Genomic DNA, 19,588 nt, shown 5'->3' on the forward strand with positions numbered 1-19,588 from the left:
CCGTATTCCAGATCCTTTTCCTTCAAATCCTCACAGAGAAAAGCACACATTTGCTCAAAAACATATCTCTGCTTCGATGCTTCCCATTGACGGAAGGCTTCCACGATAGACTGTACATCATATCTTATAGGATCAACAACCCATTTATGCGCTAAACAATTCAGTAATTCTCTCTCTTGATAGTCAGGCAGTTGACTCCGCAACTGTCTTCGTTCTGCGTTAGGGGTCGTATTAGGCGACCCAAAGAAAGGTGAGAAAAGACCAGTAACAGTGTTGGCCATTCTCTGTTGAACAGAAGGAGAACCTGACGGAAGGACAGGAGGAAAGACAGGGTGGGGTAAGGCAGAGGCGGAGGCAGTAACAGAGGGAGTATCAGGAGATGTAGTCGGGACAATAGGCAAAGTCGTAGACAGCACAGGTGGAGCAGGTGTGCTCGGTGGCCCTTGAGGAGGCTGCACCAGAAGATTAGGAGCCACCGCAAGGGGAGCTGGTGGCTGTGGCAGAACTAGGGACTGTACAGCTGGGTGTTGTATAACAAAAGGTTGCGGAGGCACTGTAGCACTCCGTGCATAGGGGGGTGGTGAATTTAATACGTGTGACATTAAAGGATTCCTCTCAGATTCTCGTGAATCTGGGTGGAGAGGTGACAAGACTGGATAACATTTATCGATCGCCATTCTACGTTACCTGTGCAACTGCTCATTTGCCTGTTCTTCTTCGTTATCTCTAAACTGCGTAGTGGCTTGTATTATCGAGATACCCCTTTCTCTCTTATTTCTCTTGGCTAATTTAATTTCTTTCTGTTTGGCTTCCTTTCGCCATAGGCGGAAAGAGTCAAACATTGCCGGCCGGGCTTTCTTCTTAAAAAGTTTTACCTCTAGATTATCTAAAATCTCTGTGTCAAAACTACCATATTGGGGCCATTTCAAAACACCATCGTTTCTGGTGTATCGGATCCATGCTTCATTATATCTGATGGGGCCTACGCCATGTTTCACATAGAGCTCATATGTTGGAGTTCCAATCGGAGGAACCGGACACGAGTCCTCCAATCGGGAATCCTTATTACAACCAAGACAAAACTAATTTCCGAGTCTGCTAAGACCAGGCATCTTCGCTCTCTAGTCTAGCTTCAAACTTCGAAGGATTATCGACTACGATAGTCTCGTGAATACACGAGTCCTTCGGTTTTGGCACTTGCAAGTTCCAAACAAAGTAATCCCGAAGGATACCAAAAACTAAGAACCAAACTAAGGACTGGGAGACGCTCCACTCATACTTAACTGAGGTATCGATGACGTCACCAGAAGACTCGTCTATCGTTTCGTTCTACCAATCATCAAGGGTCCAAAACAGGGCGATAGTCAGGACAGCAGTCCATCGTAGCCGTCGGGACGCGGGGAACCTCGCAGCAAAGACTTTCGGACCACGTCGACATGCAGGGGTCGATGAAGTGGTTGGCCGTCTGAGGAAATATAAAATTTTATGGTCAAGAAATGTTCCCTAGCGTGTACCCCACCGTCACCATGTATGAGCTTAAAGTACATGTAACTTCCCTCCTGTGCCAGCTATGAAGACGCAAATACATTTGCGTCCAACGTTAACATGTCCTCTTTCAGATCCACCCTGAACGGGTTGAATATTCCGTTCCTAAGTATGCCTTGCCAACGTCTTTATGTGGTGTACTTTACACGTTTTTCAGCTCTGGCGAAGTAGGCCCTGAATTCTGCCATCAAGCCTTTCCCTGCCTTCTGACTCTGAATGCCTCAGCCTGGGCCTGCCTCTGTACCCGTGACCTCTGCCTTACTCCCTGCGCGGCTAACGGCGCTTAGCTCAGCCTGTTGCCTGCCAAGACTGTATTCAACCTTCGAATTATCTACTCCGCTCCTCAAAAATACATTCCTGCCTACTAGTTCAAGTAAACATCCTTCCAGCTGCAGAGCAAAGGACCCGGCCTCACTGTCTCCGTGCAAGTAATTCATAGCTCCTGTTACCATGGTAGGCCCATGCCCCCTCGCATCTCATGCAGACACGTAGACGCTTATACACGCACTCATTGTCAGTATAGAATGGCCTCTGCCCAAGAGACCTTTCCCTCTAGATAATATGGTTCCCAAACATCAGATATCAGATATGATATAGGTACGAGTTGATCTGACATGCCAGACTTCTGTCTCTTTCCTCTAGTGTAAATGTCAAGTCCCCTGCACCCTCCAGCTTCACGTCAATCACACGTCATGCAGCTGCGCGCGCATCCAGACCTCAGATTTCTGCTGACATTGCAAGATTCTGCTGTGTATCCACCCACTTGTGACACTTTCATGTGACGTTTCTAGCACACACCTCTATGTTCACGCCTAGTTCACGCCTTCTGATTACGTATTGCTAAAACGTGTGTGCTCTTATCTTGTTTCTCTCAGCTGTTACGCCTACTGTATTGATTTCCAATATGTGCTTTAAGTATAAAAGTTATGTCTTGTCAATAAAGTATGCTCTATCCCTTCCTGAACCCCAGTGGTGTCAGGAACCCGATATCCGGTTCAAGAACCATTCCTTTTTAAGGAATAAAACCCCTAAGAACTCTAACACCACGGACTCTGCGTCTTTCTTTCCGATTGAGTTATTTTATTTTAAGTACTTACCTGCATAGAAATTAGGACGGTAATTAAATATTTACCACATTATTTTGGCGCCCGAACAGGGACCCCTCCCCCACCTCACGCACCGGTTGGTGCGTTGCAACCTTTGCCCCCTGTCATAAGTCAAGACGGACAATTACGCGTACCCGTAGGATTTCCTGTATCTCCCTCAGGCCTACGGAGGTGACGGAGACTGCGATCAGCACCCAGACGAGGCGGTGAGGAGTGCGGAGGATCCCGACCAGAGCCTAGCCGAAAGAAGCAAGGTCCGAGGTGTCAAGAGGCCCACCAGTTCCGAAGTATTCACGTATCGAGTCGAGTCCAGTCCGGTCCAGTCCAGTCGAGTTTTCCAAGGCTTTCTGTTCCGTGCTTCCCGGTGAGTACCATTGCTGGGGACGCATCTAGACGGGTGCATTATTATGTATCCGGTAAAGACGGGTTTGGGTACACAAACACGGTCTGCGCTGTTTTAGACAGTGTATCTGTACTGTTTAGCAGTACATCAGGCATTAAAGTTCTTGCACTGTTCTTGACAGTGTATCTGTACTGTTTAGCAGTACATCTAGTATCAAGGGTAGTCATATGTGCTCAAAATGTTTCATGTGATTAATGTCGTGGTATGAGTGACTGTTTGATGTACATTACTGTGTTTTTGTGTAACTAGCTGTGTTCAGTGTAAGTAACAAATATCGAGTATCCAGTACCAGGTAACAAGATGCCGTTTTTCAATAAATTAAGACAGATAGGAACTAGGAAAGGGATACTAGAGGAAGAAATTCCTGTCCCACCTAGGGACACTCCTGGAAATTTTATGTACCATAAGCATGGCTTAGATGCCATACTGTACCTAGATTTATGGGCTGATTATACCAAGCACCTAGAAGAGAGAAACAGGTGGCCTGTTACAGGAACATGGGATGCCGAGTGCATCATGAGAGTAGAAGAAGCGCTATGGAAAAAGAAAGCCAGACAATCCCAGAAAGATGCCATAGAATTATGGAGTAAAGAATCACATAAACGTGCAGAAAAAGCACTCAGAAAAGAAGAAAAACATAGAGAAGAGTCGGATGAAGTCCGAGAAAACGAATTAGTTTCTGAAGGGATCCGAGTAAAAGCAGAACAAGTAGACCGCACGCGAAACACTCTTGCAAATGGCATGTATTTAGTGGCCGAGGGTTTGCCTAAGGCCACTTCAGAAATACCGAAGGATCTGCCGCCACCATTGGTTCCAACTAAAGTAAGTCACAGGACCACCAAAGACATATTCCTTGCTTCCTATCTAGACGATGTAGCTCCCACTTACACCAATCCACGTGCCCACGTACCGCCTACTGACGGTGACGGAGGTGGCAACCCGCTCCAAGACAATGTCCAGCCATTACTGCAACAAAGTTCATCCGTTCGACAGCCTGCTCCACCTGCTCCTCCACCTCCACCACTTCCCACATCTAAGATTAATATACTAAATCCGTTTGCGCCTGATCCTAGTAAGAGACAAGTTCAGGTACAGATACCGACTCCACCGACACACAATGCTCAAGCCTACGCCTCAGGAGGTGCGACAGGAGGTCTCCAGACCCCGCCACCAACACACAGATTAAACCTTAGGGACATCATGAAGCAACGTACACCCCAAACGCCAAGATTGGACATGCTCAAAGAACCCCTTCCAATTTGTAGATACGATCCAGTACCCGGTAAAGACGATAGAATGTTGTTAGCATCACTACGCTTACGAAAAGTTACAGATTACCTAGTGTTATTTCCAGGAATGACTGAACACCTAGATAGGATATATCATTTTATCCAGACTGGGGAAGATCCCGAAAGTATTAAAGAGGCCCTGGCTCACCAGAAAGTTGACACTCAAGGTTGTATATTACGTTTCTTCATAAATTGCTTAATAAGAGAACGAGACAGGCCTGGAGTAGACAAAGAAGAGATGGAAGCACTAAACAGGTGGGGTCAAAATATAGCCGAAGGTAACCATGATAAATTGAGTTGTATCGCAAGCATGTACAAGAAAATCAGAAAATCAGTAATAGAAATACACGAAAAAGAACGAGAAAAGGAAAAAGAAAGTGACAGGAATGACTCCTCCGAGGAGGACGAACCTGAAGAACATGACACGGCTAAAGAAATGATAGCGTATGTGGGTAAGGGAAATTACCTTAAGAAAGGCATTCGCCCGGAAAGCAAGAGAGTTTTTCTCTCTGGCATATCAAAAACGAGTTCTCCTGAATATCTGTTTCAGGGCACCGATAAAATTCTGCAAGAACGAATGGGGTACCATGTACTCAATTCTATGGATGAACAAGAACTAGCCCGGTCAGCAGTACTATGGGCTGACAATCCTAGCACATACAATGATGATACAGTAGCACAGACATTTTTTAACCTTTCCCCAGACGAGCAGAAATTGGCTGGTGTGTACATGATTCAGCATCTCATCACGTTATACAGACAACAACATTCTGATCCAGGTCCCTTACCTGATACATTAGAAGCACTACTTATGAATAGATGGAGAGGCCTAAGTACCAAGTTAATTCAAATAATTCTAGAACAACGGCACAGATATAACGCTTTCTTAGGCCCACAATATGTTTCAGCTCCGCCTCCAGAAAGAAAAATGTTTCATTTTGACAGGCAGAATCCTTTACGGGAAGTACACCCAGTTATGAATGCCGATAATACCTTGGAACGTGTGTTTGTGTACACATCTTTAACAAAGCTGGAATTGTTAGAAATGAAGAAACTAGTACCCTGTCACGATAAAGACCCTGCAGGTTTTCACCGAGAACTTAAGGACATGTTACTCATGGGAGATTACACGTATACGGATATTATGAAATTGTTAAAAGTACTGCTGCCCACCGGCATTTACGAGAAACTCAAGGAAAAGGAATGGGAGGTGGGAGATAAAAAGATTATTTGGACTGAAATAGAAGACGAGGAAAAAGCTCGTACTCCAGGGCTAGGCCTTGGGGACAAAGCTAAAGCATTACCAGGTTTAATAGTACAGGTTCTGCCAAGATTATTGACAACTAAAAAGGAAGACTGGGACGCAATCTCAGCCTGTAAACAGAAACATGATGAAGATACTAGTGACTTCTATTCAAGATTCGAGAAATGTTTCATTATTAATAGTGGCCTGAAACCAGGTAGCGAGTCATACCCACACCTTTTTGTAACAAAATTAGTCGAGAATTCCCTGACACAAGTTAAGAACCGTGTATATAAAGTTGAAAGTACATGGCAAGCAAATACGCCATCCCAGATGCTACAAATGTTGCAGTATCAACAGAACAGAATTAGAGAAGAACAAGATCACGAACAGAGACGTATGAAAGACACGAAAATGAAAATGTTAGTGGCCCAGTCGGTTCCATCCGACGGTCAGAGAAAGGGTGTGACCCAGACAGGAAATTCAGCAGCTCCCGTTAAAGGGACATGCAACTACTGCAAACAGCCAGGTCACTATGTAAATGAATGTCCAGTCCTGAAACACAATATATCAACAGGTAAAACTAAAGAAAGACCGCGTCAGCCTAGACAAGACCAGGTCCAGCAACAGACTTCACAGAATATACAGCCTATGCATGCTCCACCACATACAGTACAGACCGCAGCGGTATCACAGCCACAGCCCATTGCCGCGACTCAGCAAGTGTCACAGCAGATGTACCAGTATGCCCAATCTGATTATCCCGATTATCAGCGATACACATGAAACAGCCTAGAGAGGGAGGTTGGCTTGCCTCTTATTGAGATTCCTGTAGATCAAGAGGGTCCTTATGTACACAGTCAAGTATTGGGAAAAGACAGAACATTTTTAATTGACACAGGGGCAAGCCGCACAACGATCAGCCATAATGAAGTCCCAGGGGCACCCCTCACAGGCTCACAGAATGTTTCCCTTGGTTTTTCAGGACAGCCTATTGTAAATGAAGTATCGAAACCCGTTCCCCTAACAGTAGGTCCATTATCACGTGTTACAGACTTGTTACTCACGAAATCATGTCCAGAAAACTTGTTAGGTATCAGGACACTGAAGGCTCTAGGAGCTGTGATATGTTGTTCTCCGGAGGGAGATAGACTCTTTCTACGTGACTTTAAGGGTCACTATGTATTACGAGAGTTTGATGTCAGATTGAAAAATGTACCGAAACACCTGTGGGCACAAAGCCCAACCGATGTAGGTTGTATGCACATCACACCATACTGTGTTACACTCAAACCAGGAGCTGTCTCCCCACTTTACCCCGAATCAGACAATACAAGTTACCACCCGATGCTGTAGTGGCTTTACTGGAAATCGTTGAAGAGCTCATTGCCCAAGGAGTGGTCGTAGAAACCGATTCCAATATCTGTAATTCCCCTATCATTCCGATTCTTAAACGTACTGATCCCAATGCACCGCCAGTATATCGGCTGGTGATTGATTTACGAGAACTGAATAAATGCATTGTTCCACAGTATCCTGTGGTTCCCGACATCTCATCCTTATTGACTGCTATTGATTCAGAAGCAACGTTCTTTACTGTAATTGACCTCAAGAACGCCTTCTTCAGTGTACCCATTGATCCAGAGAGCCAATATCTCTTCGGATTCAGTTTAAATGGCCGAAGTTTCAAATTTTCACGCGCACCTCAAGGATTCACAGAAAGCCCCAGCATCTATAGCCAAGCACTGAAAAGACAACTTGACTGTATCCAAATGCCAGTTAACACTGCCTTACTACAGTACGTCGATGATCTGCTGATCACCGCACGAAGTGAACCCGACTGTGAACAAGCATCACTGACAGTTTTACATTTTCTGGCCGACAAGGGACACAAGGTGTCTCCTTCGAAGCTACAATTCTGTGTTCAGCAAGTGGTGTACCTGGGTCACTTGCTGTCCAAAGTGGGGAGACAGCTCACACCTGATCGAGTTCAGTTAATTGCACAGTTACCACAACCCAAGACACAAAAGGAAGTGCGGGCCTTTATAGGCCTCACCTCGTACTGCAGACAATGGATTCCTCAGTATGCATTTCTAGCTAAACCACTCATTCAGTTGACAACACAGGAGGCAGCGACTTCGACTGCCCTCCCTTGGACTCAGGAACATACACAGGCTTTTGAGGAATTAAAGAAAGCTTTATGCCAAGCACCAGTTTTAGCGACACCATGTTACAGCAAACCTTTTACACTTTTTGTTACAGAACGTGATGGTACAGCGTTGTCTGTCCTCACACAGGAACAAGCAGGTTCACATAAGCCTTGTGCTTATTTTTCAAGTACATTGGATCCAGTGGCCCAGGCTCTGCCTGCGTGCTTAAAATCAGTTGCAGCGACAGCCCTAGCAATCAGACAAAGCGACTCAATAGTATTAGGACATCCATTGACAGTACAAGTTCCACATTCTGTAGAAGTCCTTCTAAACCGAACACAGACTCAACACCTGACTATAGCACGACTGACAGGTTATGAATTGACGCTATTCCAGCCACACATAGAAATCAGACGCTGTAACATTCTAAATCCTGCAACATTGTTACCTTCGATTATGACAGATTCAGCCCCGCATGATTGTATAGAGATCATTAATGCAGTAACAAAACCCCGACGAGACTTAACAGATGTTGCACTGACAAATCCAGACCTGACACTTTACGTGGACGGTTCATGTATGAGAACAAGCACAGGAGAATTAGTGGCCGCGTATGCAGTGACCACTGAAACTTAAGTCAAAGAAACACACCGTATCGATACACTGTCCGCTCAAGCAGCAGAGCTTATTGCTCTAACCCGAGCCTGCATACTAGCCAAGAACAGAAATGTTAACATATACACAGATTCACGTTATGCTTTCGGAGTCGTACACGACTTCGGAGTGTTATGGCAAGAACGAGGTTTCTTGACCTCTCACGGTGCCAAGATCCAACACGGTCCCCTCATTCAAGCACTGTTAGAAGCAATACATCTCCCTTCAGGCATATCCATTATGAAGTGTAAAGCACATACTAAAGTTACAGACTCTATTTCCCAGGGTAACGACCTGGCAGACCAAACAGCAAAACATACAGCATTGACTCACACCCAGACAACTGATGTAACACAAATCATAGTGCCGACACATTGTATGACAGTTAAGGATCCCACACTAGACGTAATTGATATTCAGACACATGCTACTCCAGATGAAATCAAGAAATGGACTGAACTAGGAGGGATCCAGACAGATCAGGGATGGATGACGAAGGGAAAATCTACATGGTTTCTCCCCGACTCTATGGTTCAAGTCATAATAAATACAGCACATAGTCCAGCACACCTAGGAGAAAAAGCTATGTTAGACAGTTTACAGAATCTCTGGTTCAACAAACATTTACGAGCAGCAGCAAAACAGAAAGTGCGTACTTGCATGATCTGTTGTCAGTTCAATCCAGGTAAAAGCGTCCCTGTAGAGCAAGGTGGATTTCATCCTCCCGATCATCCTTTTGAAGTCCTCCAGATGGATTATATCCAGATGGAACGTTGTCGAGGATTCTAGTACGTCCTCGTAGTTGTTTGTGCACTTTCCCGTTGGACCGAAGCATATCCAGTCCCAGATTACACTGCCCTGACCACTGCCAAGCAGCTGGTTCGAGAATTTTTCCCACGGTACGGCTTGCCTCGTATCGTGTACTCAGATAACGGACAGCCATTCTCATCCGAGCTCATGAAGCAGGTTTCACTTCTGCTAGGATACCAGTGGAAATTCCATTGCGTCCGACATCCCGAGGCAGCTGGCCTTGTAGAAAGGCACAATCAGACACTGAAAACCCGTCTTGTAAAAATATGTAAAGAGAAAGGGGTCGACTGGATAGTCGCCCTGCCAGTTGCACTATTCTATATGAGAATGGTCCCACATTCGAGATCAGGACTATCCCCATATGAGGTGGTCTTTGGCCGACCACCAAATATGTGGGGGACGCCCATGCCTAAGAAAATAACCGATGTTGACTGTAATATGCTGACAGATTATCTTGCCTCCTTGATGTCTGCACTCCAATCATGTCGTTCACAAGTTGCCGCAGCCTTTCCCGCCAACACTGATGTGAAGCCACACGATGTCCGTCCTGGAGACACTGTCTTGATACGAAATTTCGATAGGAGGAGTCCGCTGGAGCCCCGTTGGCAGGAGCCGAAGCTCGTCCTTCTGACCACGAGGACTGCAATCAAGGTGGAGGGCCGAAAGGGGTGGATTCATACGAGTCATATTAAAAAGTGTAATGAACTGTTGCCGGAGACTGACTCTTCCACCCCCTCAAAGGACTGCCCCGATTCTAGTGACTGTAAAATTTCCAAGAGAGAGAAAACTCCGCAAGAGGAGTATAAAACAAAATTGCGGTCTAGCAAGTCAGACAGTTTAATTGTTTAAGTCCTCCCCTAGGTGTATCGGTTAAATTAGTTTCTGACATGTATCCCCTAGACCGAGATAGAGAGAGAGAGAGACAACTCAAGAAACGTGCATATTGTAAATCACTTCGTAGTCACTGTATAGTGACATTATTGGTTATGTTTTTTCTAAGCCTTCTAATTATTGCTGCCAGTATATTGTTGCATATATATTACCCTATCTTCAAGCGTGCCCAATCTGCTTTCAATGTCACTGCCGAACATTCTTTTAGTGAATTACCCCCACATGAATTATCTTACCGACTTGCGCTGCGCAACAACACATTCATTAGTATGTTACATCACTCCCATCAGACTAATAATGCTACAAACTGTTGGATATGTGGCCGACTCCCTCCCTATCAGAAATACAAGGGAGTTCTGCCTCTCTTTCCATACCCGTTCACTCACAATGGCTCATGTGGTGCATGGTTTAGATTAATTAATTCTTTAGATTCTGATATTGCTGTTTTCGAAGGAAATTGGGTTTGGGGAAACCTGAACTTAGTTCTGCTTAACGCCTGTTACCCTGACAAGAAGGGACTTCCCACTAGGACAGGAACTGATCTAGAAAATGAAGTATATGGATTAGGTAATTATACAATTAACCTCATGATTCTTACTGTTGAATCCGAAGCTGCACCAGTTTTGCCTGCTATGTCAGTATTACCAGTTACAGGTGACTTATGTGTCAGAAAGAGGGGTTCAGTACACTTAGGTCATAGTAAATGTACTACTGTGGTCGAATTCAGTGATCAAGGCAAGTCTACATTTAGAGCTACTCATCATTCCTACTTTGTTTGTGGCCATACCGCATACATACGCTTACCTCCAGATTGGGATGGTACCTGTTACATTGCATTCCTTCTGCCACCTGTTTTCCTAGCCCCTCCTGATTATCACCGAAATACAAATCTAGTAAACAATAGACTCCGAAGAGATCTCCCGATTGTCGACTACACTGAAACGGCATGGGAGCAAAACACAGACTTCAATAATGTTATGTTATGTTATGTTATGTTATTTAATTATTTCTATAGCGCACGGCTACTCAAAAAGAGTGTCCCGGCGCTTTAAAGGAGAAAGAGACAATGCTGCAACATAAAAAACATAACACCAAATAAAAGCTAACGAAAAAAAATGGAGCAGATATTCAAGGAAAACAGGCTACTGAGTAAACAGCCAAGTTTTAAGGCCCTTCCTAAAAGCCAGTAGGCTAGTGGCTCCCCGCAGGGTCAGAGGTAAAGAGTTCCACAGCTGAGAAGCCAGCAGTCCAAAAGAGCGGCCCCCGAGGCGCGCTTTCTTGACCCGGGGGACAACAGCAAGGTGCAGGGCTTCCGACCTCAGAGACCTGGTCGGGTGGTAAAAGACCAGTCTCTTTTGGAGGTACTTGGCTCCCTCCTTGTGGAGAGCTTTGTAGGTCAAGGTAAGCGCCTTGAAGGCAATCCTCTTACGGATAGGAAGCCAGTGTAGAGTTGCCAACAAGCCAGAAGTCCTGGAGCGCCTACTGAGGCCAAAGATTGCCCTTGCAGCGGCATTCTGTACCACTTGAAGCCGCTGCAACAAGTACTCTGGAAGGCCCAGGTAGAGAACGTTGGAATAATCCAACCTGGACCCAATCAGAGCCTGGACAGTCAACGTCCTGTGTTCCACGGATAACAGAGGAAGAAACCTCCGCAGCATCCTGAGGATGCCAAAGCAAACGCCCGACACCCCCAGGATCTGGGATTTCAAGGTGAGCCTGTTATCCATCTTCACCCCCAGATTCTTAGCAACCTGAGAGGAGCAGGACGGAGGGAACATATCCCGTGGCCACCAGGTCTGCCAGTCTGGTTCTGTATCGCACCCAAAGAACAGAACTTCGGACTTGTCGGAGTTGCACTTAAGGCTGTTTAGATGGAACCAGTGGAAAACAGCCCCAAGGCAATCCCGAATGCTCTCCCCTTCAAAGTCGCCTCCTCTCTTGCAAGAGAAGAGGAGCTGGGTGTCATCCGCATAGGATACGATCTGGGCACCATGCGACTCCACCAATGCCGCCAAGGGGGTCATAATGATGTTAAAGAGGGTCGGGCTCAAGATAGAGCCCTGAGGGACCCCGACTCCCAGAGGCGGCATCACGGCGGAATCCGGTGGGGCCCAGATCGACTGCCGGCGGCCGGCAAGAAAAGAAGAAAACCAGTCGTACACCGTCCCCCGTATGCCTATCTCGAAAAGTCTGTCGAGAAGACCATGATGGGGAACGGTGTCGAACGCCGCCGACAGATCTAACATCACCAGCATGACTTTGCCCCCAGAGTCCAGAACCCCTTTAATGGTTTCTGAAACCTCCAGGAGCGCAGTCTCAGTACTAAGATGGGGACGAAAGCCCGATTGGGTGGCGTGCAGGATCTCATTAGATTCAAGAAAGTTGGAGAGCACGCCCTGGACGTGTTTTTCCAGAATCTTCGTGAGGGCCGGCAGCAGGGAGATTGGCCTATAATTAACCGGGGCCTTCGGATCTAGACCAGGCTTTTTAAGCAATGGAATCACCATCGCCTGCTTCCAGGCCTGCGGGACCACACCAAGCCTCAGCGAAAGATTTAAGAGCGGATTAGCCAACGGGTTGATCACCTCCGCAACTTTCGCCAGAAATTTTGCAGGGCAAGGGTCGAGGGGGGAACCCGATTTTAAGTTGCCCATAAGAGCCAGGGAGTCCGGAGCAGAGATAGAAGGAAACACGCTCAACGTCGCCCCTGGCCCGGCCTGTGGCGGTGTGGAGGGGTCAGGTTCAGTCTGGCCAGCAGATACTGGTGCCAAGAATGACTCCTGAATGCGTTGGATCTTACTCGTAAAAAAGTCCGCAAGGTCCGTGGCCCAGGTACCAGATGGTTTTGGGTCCGATGTATTAGACCAGGGTGAGGTGAATTCTCTCACAATGGAGAAAATCTCCTTGCAGGAGTTGGAAGCCGCATCGATTCTCCTGGCTAGGTAGGCTTTTTTTTCCATACGGATGTCCCGGTGATAGGCCTTAACCACCGTTTTATAGGTCAACTTGGCACCGGAGTCATATTGTGCCCGCCAAGCTCTTTCGGCTACCTTGCACTGCTGCCGCGTAGCCGACAGTGCAGCGGTAAACCATGGCGCAGAGACCCGTTTCGGTGTTGGGCGCGATGTTACTTCCGGGGCAAGATCGTTGAGCCTGTCCAATAGCCAGTCATGCAAGGTCTGCAAATCCCTGTCTAGATCCCCTGAGAGAAGGCAGGGATGGGCTTCAGCTGCCTGAGCCAGCATCTCCGGGGTGACACGATGGAAAGCCCTGTAGACACGACCCTGTTGATGTGCCGGACTAGGCACAGATTTAACTATGCCCGTGATCAATAAAGGTTTCTTCCCCTACTTAGGTACTGTCTTTAATAGTAAACTGATACGAAAATTAACTAGAACCCTCGAAGCAGTAGTGAATGAAACTACTTCCGCTCTAGGCAACTTAACAGAGGAGCAATCTGCCATGCGGGTTGTTGTTCTTCAAAATCGTCTTGTTATTGACGTCATCCTAGCAGATAGGGGCGGAGCCTGTAAGGTCATCGGGTCGAGTTGCTATGTTTTCATTCCAGAAAACGCGCCAACAGTATATAAGGCTATCACACGTCTTCATAAAATTGCAAGTTTGATACATCAGAATCCAGGCACCTGGACTTGGTCCGGTTGGTTCTGGACAACGTTGACCGCTTGGGGATGGAAGATCCTATCCTTCCTAGGCATTGCCCTTCTCATAGTATTCAGTTGCTGCCTGTGCCTACAATGTGGGCCAGCGATTTGTGGTCTGTGTGCCACATCATGTATTCCGCATTCAAGTTACCACTCAAAACGCGAAAAGAAGAAAGAAGAGCAAATTATGTTACATGAACAGACTGATCGATTCATGAGGATCGATATATCATGAAGGGTCCGTAGGGAACAAGGAGGGAATGAGGAAATATAAAATTTTATGGTCAAGAAATGTTCCCTAGCGTGTACCCCACCGTCACCATGTATGAGCTTAAAGTACATGTAACTTCCCTCCTGTGCCAGCTATGAAGACGCAAATACATTTGCGTCCAACGTTAACATGTCCTCTTTCAGATCCACCCTGAACGGGTCGAATATTCCGTTCCTAAGTATGCCTTGCCAACGTCTTTATGTGGTGTACTTTACACGTTTTTCAGCTCTGGCGAAGTAGGCCCTGAATTCTGCCATCAAGCCTTTCCCTGCCTTCTGACTCTGAATGCCTCAGCCTGGGCCTGCCTCTGTACCCGTGACCTCTGCCTTACTCCCTGCGCGGCTAACGGCGCTTAGCTCAGCCTGTTGCCTGCCAAGACTGTATTCAACCTTCGAATTATCTGCTCCGCTCCTCAAAAATACATTCCTGCCTACTAGTTCAAGTAAACATCCTTCCAGCTGCAGAGCAAAGGACCCGGCCTCACTGTCTCCGTGCAAGTAATTCATAGCTCCTGTTACCATGGTAGGCCCATGCCCCCTCGCATCTCATGCAGACACGTAGACGCTTATACACGCACTCATTGTCAGTATAGAATGGCCTCTGCCCAAGAGACCTTTCCCTCTAGATAATATGGTTCCCAAACATCAGATATCAGATATGATATAGGTACGAGTTGATCTGACATGCCAGACTTCTGTCTCTTTCCTCTAGTGTAAATGTCAAGTCCCCTGCACCCTCCAGCTTCACGTCAATCACACGTCATGCAGCTGCGCGCGCATCCAGACCTCAGATTTCTGCTGACATTGCAAGATTCTGCTGTGTATCCACCCACTTGTGACACTTTCATGTGACGTTTCTAGCACACACCTCTATGTTCACGCCTAGTTCACGCCTTCTGATTACGTATTGCTAAAACGTGTGTGCTCTTATCTTGTTTCTCTCAGCTGTTACGCCTACTGTATTGATTTCCAATATGTGCTTTAAGTATAAAAGTTATGTCTTGTCAATAAAGTATGCTCTATCCCTTCCTGAACCCCAGTGGTGTCAGGAACCCGATATCCGGTTCAAGAACCATTCCTTTTTAAGGAATAAAACCCCTAAGAACTCTAACACCACGGACTCTGCGTCTTTCTTTCCGATTGAGTTATTTTATTTTAAGTACTTACCTGCATAGAAATTAGGACGGTAATTAAATATTTACCACACGTCCTCCAGAATTTTGCACACGAAGCTCCTCACGAACCTCTGGCTTAGACCGGTACCGCTGATACCGCCCCACATTGGGCGCCAATTGGAGTACCCGGTATTTTAGAACCCGGAGGTGCCAGGGAACACACCTGAAAACTCCGAGTCCTTCCTGTTTCAGACTACAGAAACACAGAGTCTTCTAAGTGACTTCAAAGATCGTATTTATTGGCTGCAGCCAGTAACAGGTATCCTAGAAGTACAACAGCATGTATGTTCTCAGGAGACTGCTCTCCTTTACAAAGCCAGTCTTTCCCTTATATACAAAATAATATGCTTTAGGCAAACATTCCTTATTTTACAGCGGATCATTCGCATATTTTCGCTACAAATGAAAAGCAGAGTCATGATGACAAGCCAATATTTTAGTTCGTCCAGCCCGCAATCAATTACCCGGCAAGACCCAGTATTTCCATCAGATATCGACGGATCCCCAATAAAATCGGGCACCTCCTCCTCGTAAAGCAGGTCATAAAGCAAAAGACAGGGACAGGTGTGTGTAAGATTAGGCATGGTTTGTGTGTGATGAAAGGTTTATGATATGTTGTGCCTTGATACGAATCTAGCTCGGCCGCTGGGAAAGGACCTGGCCGAACAGGTTTGGCTTCGGGCAGTGGAGTCAGCTTGCCTAGGTCACAGAGGAGTCAGCAAGGGTGTACGTGTCCTTTGGACTGCGTTTGGCTTCAGTCATTTGGCTATGTGAGGGCAATCACAAAATGGATGCCGTTCACAAAATTGAACCCGAGGGTTCGGAACGGAAATGCTGATTTCAGGGTGATTTCGTCACTCGATCATTACGGAAATGCTCATGTATAGTGTATGACTCATTACCGGTCTATTGATACCAAAATCGTCATGATGCGATGATGTTTATAACACGGGTCCAGAATTTTCAGTACCACAAAGTTCGTAGACTACATCTTGTCTCTATTTCCGTGATTCGTGCCTTAGTACAATACATACGTCGACATCTTCTGGGTGGGCCCCCGGGTGGAGTGGCACATCCGGCCGGACAGGGCGGATTGAAGCTCAGTCTCGTAATGGTCAATGCTGTATTTGGTAAGCGTCCCCAGGAAAAGGATGATTTTCCTTTCTGGCTTGCCGAGAAATTTGACCAGCTGGAAGCAGTATTTCCTAATACAACTCCTGGTGACAAGCACAGGATTTTAACTATTAGTTTACCGAAGGATTTTGCTCCTGAACTCGCTGACTGTGTGACCTGGGGTAGAACATTTGCAGCAGTCTACGTGAGGTGTTATGGCACTCCGTCTATGGCTGTCCTGCCGACGATCATTAAACGTGTTCAGGATGATCACGGACCAGAGGCAGCAGTTGAATTGGGTATGCGCTTGTGTGGCTCCTTTTAAATAGTTTGCGATCTCATTCTTGCTAATGTCAAGGGGGATGCAGTGAACTTTCAGGTGGCCAATGCTTTGGCAGCGATTCCCGATGCCGAGAAACCCCATCAGTTGGCGAGAATTATTGTGGCTGCGTATAAAACCGTGGATCGCAATAGCAAAGGTCTAAAGCCTTTTTCTGTCAAAGAGAAAAAGCTACCACAAGGGCAGACTTCTGAGACAGAAGTTCAGCCCAAGTCCAAAAAGCAAAATTGGCCTAAAAAACAAAAACAGGGAAAGCAACAGCAACAACAAACACAGGATTCTGGTCCTGCGTCTCAATTGCCTGTGCAAACAGAGCGTGTTTATGACTTGCGCGATCGCGCGACGATTAAATCACCTGATAGATTTCAGGTTTCTGATCAACGCTCTCCTCGTTCCTTTTAGGAATCATCGGTCGCTACGACCGGTGGTGGAGGAGGCGGAAGGGGTCGAGGTGGTCAGCAAGGACGTGACCAGCCCCGCCCAAAAGAAGGTGCAGGAAAACAAGACGGCTCAACGCCGAAGAGACCGCAGTTTGCCAAAAAGAAGGTTGGGGCTTTAACAGCACATCGATATGCCACAGATAGTGAGAACGCGGATTCGGAATCTGACTTGGGCTCTGACCTTGCTGGACAGCGCGGCGGAGATTACCATAGTGAGAGAGGCCCTGCGTCAAACTACTGAAGATGACAGCGACTGACATTTATGTTGTGATCGAAAAAGCTGATACAAGGGTTGCTCCCCCTGATAGACATTATTAAATTGTTCTGTTAATCGAGGGTGACATACAACGTACCATTAAAGGGGTATTTTGGGAAAATCTTTCATCTACGTATGACATTTTACTTTCGGAGGCTGACTGGCCCCCACCTTTTGTTCTTGCAGCACCGCGAGGGGAGGAGGTAATCCTCCCCAGTTTCGCAAACACAGTCTCGAAAGAGCATGCTCTGCATTTTGCAGAAGAGTGGGCTAAAGCTCTAGCGCCGGCTCTGTACCGCAACCCATGTGGTTGGGATAAATTGTCCCCGTGCCACGAGATTCCTTTACGGTCTCAGCCGCAGCCTCAACCTCAATATCCTATCCGGCGTGAAGCCAAATCTTCCGTCGCGGCAATCCTTGAACAATTGGAATATCAAGGAGTGATTGAAACATGTGTGCCACCAATGAATAACCCTCTTTTTACTGTGACCAAGCCCGACGGTTCATATCGTTTGGTATTGGATTACCGGCATTTAAACTCGCATTGCCGTAACTGTGCAGTACAGAATACTCAAGGCTCTGCTTTAGTGAATAGTCTTGCGCGTAAGCGTTTTAAAACCACGCTTGATATTTCTAACGGTTTTTATGCCCACCGATTGGATGGTCTTAGTTCCAGTTGGACCAGCTTTACTTGCGGCGGTGTCCAAAAACGTTTTCGGCATCTCCCGATGGGCTATAAGAATAGTCCTGGGATTTTTACTGCCTGCATAGTCTCTCTTTTGGAGAGAATCGACCCTGATGCATGCTCGTATTTGGATGACATATATCTCACAGACGACGAAATTTGGGAGCATCTGTGTCGAGTAAACAGCATCATTTGTAACTTTGCAGACATGGGTTACAAGTTTAACTTTGCAAAATCACACATTGGAGAGTACACAGTGTTGTTCCTGGGCTACGAGCTCAACAATGAAGGTAGAGGTTTGGCTCCTCACTTCCTGGAGAAATGCGCACAACTGCGCGCTCCGACAACACTGAAAAAATTACCGTCTTTACTGGGTTTCTTGAATTTTGAGAGGACATACATTTCGGATTATGCCAGCGTATCAAGCCTTTGTATGCTTTGATACAACCAACTTTTTCCAAATCATGCTGGCTGCCCGAGCACTCCACCATTTTGCAATCTCTGCAAGCTGATCTGCTTGCTTCTAAATTCTTACTGACTCGTGATAACCACACCAACCTGGTGATAAGAATCATCCCTGGAACGGTGAGTTTCACGTACCTTACTTTTAATGAAGGAGACACAGTACCTATTTCTTACAAATCACACTTGTACATTTCGGCTGAAATGCGATTTTCCACTGTGGAGAAAGTGTTAAGAGCTGTGCAGATGGCAATTCTCAAGGAACGTGCCCTGTCACAGGGAAAACGCATGTTGGTTGTTACCCCGTGTCCTGCCTTGGAGGCAGTTACGAAAGCCAGTGCACCTAACTCTAAAGCTTTGCACCCTAGGTGGATTCAATGGGCTGCATCCTTGACATCTCAAGATGTCACGTTTATTTTTGACGCCACATTACGGTCGCAGGAGTACTTACAGTATGAATTCGTTCATCCGGCTCCTTTAGCAATGCGACCTTTGGAGGATTTCCATTGCATCATTTACACTGATGGTTCGGTGCAGGTTGCGCATGGCTCTAAACACGCCTACGTTTCGGCATGCGCCATTGTGGTCAGTGCCATGGTGAACGATGAGTTCACGTCCAGAGTAGTGCACACGCAGACTCTAGGGGAGTGCACCGCACAATTGGCAGAGCTTCGTGCTCTTTTACTAGCGTTGGAGTACGCAGATCCTAGTGTGACTACTCTTATTGTGAGTGATTCCTATTACTCCCTCTCTCCCTCCGCAAAGCTAATAATCTTCTGGATTTTAGGAAGGAGCTGAAGACCGTGCTTTTCTCCATGTGATCTCCGTGACTGCTGAGTCTCTGCCTTGTGTTTCTGGGTTTTTCAGGCCTCTTTGCTAAAGCGCCGGGACACCCCTTGGGGTAGCCGTGCGCTCTAAAAGTACGGCTATAACATAACATACTGTGTCCAGTCTTACAATGAGAAATTGTTCTTTTGGATTCAGAATGACTTTCGTGATTCCAAGGGTAGCACAATAAAATATACATTGATCTGGGTTCGAGTGGCTGAGCTCAAAGAGCAGTTGCCCCTCGTGTTTGTGATTCATACTCTAGG

This window comes from Lissotriton vulgaris, unplaced genomic scaffold, assembly GCF_964263255.1.
Source record: "Lissotriton vulgaris unplaced genomic scaffold, aLisVul1.2 SCAFFOLD_1749, whole genome shotgun sequence".
In the NCBI taxonomy this organism is placed as follows: Eukaryota; Metazoa; Chordata; class Amphibia; order Caudata; family Salamandridae; genus Lissotriton; species Lissotriton vulgaris.